Below are 5,428 nucleotides of genomic sequence, written 5' to 3'. Positions count from 1 at the left end.
GGGGGGCATGTGCCCCCCCAGGGACCAGTCAGTAATTGGGGGGAGTCCCCCCATGGCCAATCTCCCTATGGGCCCCACTCCCTATTGCCTAAGTGGGGAGCGGGGCCGGTCAGGGTGTGCACGTGCACCCCCGATGCGTCGCCACTGGCCCTAGCAGAAAGCGACAGAGACAACGCCTGTGGGAAGATGTCTTTCGCCATGCTTCACCCTTTCCACGACATGCTACTTCAATGCAAACTTTTGCATGAGGGCATGCATATGTGACCAGGCAAGATGCTCCGCGGCACACAAATTAACTTAATTGCCACCACGGATGGCTTCCAAACACCGTGTCATGGCAACCATCCTCATGAGCACCTCAGATAGCTTGGTGCAGGGGTGGCCAACCTCCAGCACAAGTGGCACGGGGCGGAGGGGCTTGACACCTGCCAAAAGGAGGCTAACTTGCCACCAGCTCCCACGCAAATGACTCCCCAAATTGATGGTGCCCCTCAAACGAGGAGGCGAGGCCAGGGGGAACCCGCAGAAGCCGAGGGAGCAGGTTGGGCCCCAGCGAGGCCACCTCAGGGCCCCACATCCCATGGGGCTTCTCCCCAGAGCTGGGACAGGCCTGAGACCCCCCCAGCTGGAGGCCCCTCAGCCAGGGGCTGTCCCAGCCTGGCCCCCTGACACCGTGTCCAGCCCCCGGGCGCCTCCCCCCGGCGGGCAGGCGATGCCGTCCACGCTCAGCATCATAACCCCCACCCCAAGCCCCGCGCCGCCGCCGCTCACCCTGTTCCGCCATCTTCTCCCTCCCCCGCTCCAACCCGCTGCAGCTGACTCGGGGCGGAGGGACTTCCGGCCGGCCGGAGAGGGAGGGGGAGTCGGGGCAAAGGGATTTCCGGTCGGCCGGCGGGGAAGAGGGAGAGAGTGAGGTCGGGGTGGAGGGACTTCCTGCCGGCCGGGGGGAGAGGTCGGGGCAGCCGCGCTTCCGCTGCAGTCGGAAGGTGGGGCTGGGAGGGGGCTGGGTGGGTTGGAAGGAGACGGGGTGGGGGAGCAGCTGCCTCGGGGGAGTAGTGGACAGGGCAGGTTTTTGGGTAGATCTGAGGTTTTTTTAAAATGCAGGAAAGGGGGGATGCTTCTTTCCCCCTCTACAAAAGAGGAAGCCTTGTTCACACGGTGCTTCTCCTGCAGGGCCTCCCAGGGGTGTGACGAAAGTGGTGCAGGAGCTGTGGGGCATTATTACATCTAGCGCAGCCCAGGGGAGAAGGAATCTGGTCCCTGACAATGAGCCAGAAATAAAGTCAGGTCCCCCCTTTGGTGCCTGCTGCAGCTAAAATTTAACCCCCCCCCCCCACACACACACACACGCACACAGAGGCAGGCGCGCTTGTGGTCGGGCAGTGCTGAGGCATAGCTGGACATCATGGCTCCTTGAATCTGAGCTCTTCATTCTTGGGGGGTTAAGGACCCTCTCTTCTTTCGAACGGTCTTTGAACACACCCAGCAAGCTAGGTTTTTGGTTGGCCTAAGCACATCGGCAAGCAAGGGTCTTTGAGTATATTTCTGTATGCACATCTACTCAAAGACCCTTGCCTGGCCTAGTCAAGCCAGCCTTTACTCTGCCGTTCTGCCCTCTCTTTGCTGCTCCTTGTAATGAAGCTCCTATTTCGCAGCCCTGCGGGCTATTTTCAATTCCTTGCATTTGTTTCTGCTTCAATCTCAAACTGAATCATGCAGCCCAAGGTTCCCAGTGTATAGGAAAAGCTTCTAGTTTCTTTTTTAACTTGAGAAAAATGTGTTTTGTTTAACAGGTGACAATGCACCTCGCCCTGGGCACCCCACCTTTTCAAAAGTCTAGATCTGGCTGTGAACACAGCATGCACTTTTCTTCGGTTGCATAAAAACTAGACGCTTTACAAACCTGCTAAGGGCCTAGAGCTATATTATTCAGCTTAAGATCAAAGCAAAAACAAATATATGCGTATTGGAACGCGTATGGTTTGGCTGTGTTGTATATTGTACAGAGCCGATCCTAGGGGTGTGCAGGGCCCGGGGCATATCAGCCTGTGCGGGGGGGCATGGCGGTGGAGGGGTTGGTGGGCGGCTGGAGCGGTGGGGAGGGGGAGCTGGCGAGAGGCTGGTGGAGGGGTGGCAAGTGGCCGGAGCAGCGCAATGGCGCCCTTAGCACATGCCAATATCACTGTCTGCAGAGCCCCCCAAAGCGTGGGGTCCGGGGCGGTGGTCCTGATTCACACCGTCCCCCACAGGGACGGCTGTGATCGTGTATAAACACCACAACAAACTAGGCAAAAAAGGAAGAGATCAAGTATGTTTCATTAGTCCTGTAGTCAGTAGAAATATATATACAGACCTCTTTCAGCTTCCTAAAACAAAATCTAGTCTTCTTGAGCATCTTGACAGTGCAATCAATACGTCACAGAAACTTATTTCCATGCCTAAGTTAATGTTTTTAGGTAAAGACAGTGAGCAGGCCTCTGAAACAGGAACTACATTACCAGGAGCAGCTAGTAGGTAGCAGAATTGCAAAAGAATGATAGTTCAATTATTTGATCATAAGGGCCATTAAAAAGGAAAGGAAGTTGTTTAACACCTGTGGTATGAAAAGTTTAGAAGGAATCAGGTAGATTATAACGAGGCATGAAGATAAGTGATGCCTTTGCTGCTGCCTGAATAGAGATGCTGCTGCCACTGCCAGGCAGCTGATTTTAAACTTTGGGTAGACCAGGAATTAAAGGAGGGTGGGGAGTGACTGCTCCATTGCTCCTCTCTGTAATCTGCTCCTGGATCCTCTCAATGGTGCTGTGGGGTGCCATGCGATGTTAGCACCATTAGGTGTGCAAATGTGATTCACACGATAAACCCAGAGATTTCAAATAGGCATCCATAGTGTTGAAAAGATTCTGACTTGCTGTAGGCTATCTGAGTTCTTTGCCACAAAACAATTACCCTATTATTTTTCTGTAGTCAAAAATGTGGGTAAAAAGTAAGAGCTGGCATTTTCCGGGGGCTGCCTAGAGCAGAATGAGAGATACCTTGAGTCTAAAAAGTTTGAGAACTACTGGAATGAGGAAACCACCATAAAGTAACAGGGGTGAGAAGAGAAATTACGTAAAGAATAAATAACATTAAAACATAAAGCAGCAAAGAAACAATCCTGAAGAACTGCTGTAATTAAAGTGCAAATAAAGCATAACATAAGCATTAAAAACTACTAATGTCCTGATCATGTGAATAGTTAAATACACACGCACGTGCACACACACAAGCTCTTTACATCCACTGCAACACTAGCGATTTCTCTTAAGCCCAGTTGCATTGACTCGAATGAGATTAGATGCAAGAGAAAGGCCAGTGTTTTCGATCACTGGTTTTCAAATTGTGTTCTGCCTGGGGTTCCAGGAGGAGGTCTCGGGGGCTCCATGGAAAAAAATTGGTAACAGTGAACAAATTTGTAAAATAGACTTATTGTTAACTATTTTTCAGAATTTTGCAATTTGACTCCTGCTTCACTTACATGACCGCCTCGTGCCTCCTGAGGCTGGGGGGCACGGTGATCACTCACAGGTGGCGGTGTCAGTGGCGGTGGCGAGTGGGAACCGCCTGCAGGCAGCCGCGGTGATGGCAGCGAGGGCAGGCTGAATGGAGACTCCCGCAGGTGGCCGAGGTGGGGGGTGGCTAACGGTGACTGCCCGTTGGCAGCGGGGGTGGTGGGCACTGGGTAGTGAGTGGCTACCCCGTGGATGCCGTCAGCAGCAGCCAATCTTGGGGGTGCACGTGCACCCTCATGCACCCTCTACGTGTTGCCAATGGTGACTTATTGATGAAATACATTAACTCAGTCTTCCTAACTCTTTCTGCTGATACGATCCTTGCCATATGTTTTATTCATAGGGCAATAATATGATATGAGATTTCCCCGCCTTGTTTTGATGGACAGTTTACAAACAGAGGTACATGATCGAAATCTGGCAGCGATGTAGGCCTGGTGCTCCAATGCGATTATTCTGTCTCTGCGTTGTCGTATTTCAATCAGTCAGTTGACAAGTGCCTTAATGTCAGAGCAGTGTTGAACAGTCTCTGAATATTTTATATTTTTGATTTACCAAGAAAAAGTATGGATTGGTGATTGAAAAGAGGCAACGCTAGGAAAAGTAGTCAGGAAAAATGCCAGGTTCCAATGCAACAGGAAGTAATTACCAGTGCTTCTATTGTTATATGTGCCAGCATATCAAATCAGTCACAAGCTCTTCATCCAGTGAGCAGTGAATCAAAAAAAATAAATAAATACCATGCAAGCTACATTAACTATGGTTTTACTTGGACTGGTGATAAAAACAAGCCAGATGGACAGTGTGTTGAGTGTGGACAAGTTTTGCCTGACAGCAGCCTGAATCCAGCAGAGTTACAAAAGCATCTGGAGGCAAAACACCCACAAGTAAAAGACATGCATGGTGATTATTTTAAAAGGAAATGTAACAATTTTATTTAAAAAATCACTACCTTATGTTATTTTATTTGTTAAGACAACAGAAATGCTCATAAATTCATAGATGTTAGGGGCTGGAAGGGACCTCACGAGATCATCAGGTCCAGCCCCCCTGCACTAAATAGTTGGAGAACAATATTTAAGCAAGCTTTCAGGTTCAAAAACCCTTTGTCAGGCTAAGGAAGTCTCTGTAGTTGGTGTGTGCTCTTCCTGGATGGAATGAAAAGTAAAGAAGCCAGAGGCTGGGCTGGGCTGCATACAAGATGGACAGTCAGTGAAGATGTAGATTGAAGAGTCAATGGGTGAGAGACAGGCTGGGGCAGGGGGAGAGAAGGGGGATGAATAGTGGAGAAGTACCTGGGAAGTCAGCTGTCAGGCAGGTTATAATGTGTCATAGTCCTGTTATACCATACAACAAGTTTTTCTTGTAGTCCTGTTATACCAATACCATCAAATTATTTCCAACAGGACTACAAGAAAAACTACAGACCTTGATCCCCCCACTACCTAACCCGGGGACTTTTTACATGCTCCCTAAAATCCACAAACAGGGGAACCCTGGCAGACCTATCATATCCGACCATGGGACCCTCACTGAAGAAATATCAGGTTTCATTGAATCAATCCTAAAACTGCTTGTCACCCACAGAGCAAGTTTTGTCCAAGACACTACAGACTTTCTACGGAAACTTAAAAACATAGACCACCTTCCCAGCAACACCCTTCTAGCCACCATGGATGTTACCAGCCTATATACCAACATCCCACACCAGGATGGCATCCAAGCCTGCCTTATATATCTACAGGAACATGATTACAACCCAGAATACAGACCCAAAGATATTACTGACCTAGTACCCTTCATCCTCACACACAACAATTGCACTTTTAATAACCAACACTTCCTCCAGATGATGGGAACAGCTATGGGCACCAAAA

At 49.7% G+C, this 5,428-nt stretch overlaps 1 protein-coding gene across 1 annotated transcript in view; it reads right to left on the bottom strand.

Annotated features, from left to right (window-relative positions):
• Nucleotides 1-841, bottom strand: part of INSIG2 (insulin induced gene 2) — a 28,177-nt gene extending 27,336 nt beyond the window's left edge. The window contains exon 1 of the mRNA XM_019522525.1: nt 772-841. The gene's annotated coding sequence lies outside the window, so the exon portion shown is untranslated. The remainder of the gene's footprint in view (nt 1-771) is intronic.
• Nucleotides 842-5,428: the final 4,587 nt, after the last annotated feature.

Source organism: Gavialis gangeticus, unplaced genomic scaffold (genome assembly GCF_001723915.1).
Source record: "Gavialis gangeticus isolate Ggan-Ray unplaced genomic scaffold, GavGan_comp1, whole genome shotgun sequence".
Classification (NCBI taxonomy): domain Eukaryota; kingdom Metazoa; phylum Chordata; order Crocodylia; family Gavialidae; genus Gavialis; species Gavialis gangeticus.
Note: the sequence above shows the minus strand (reverse complement) of the source record. Positions and strands in the feature narration are given on the sequence as shown.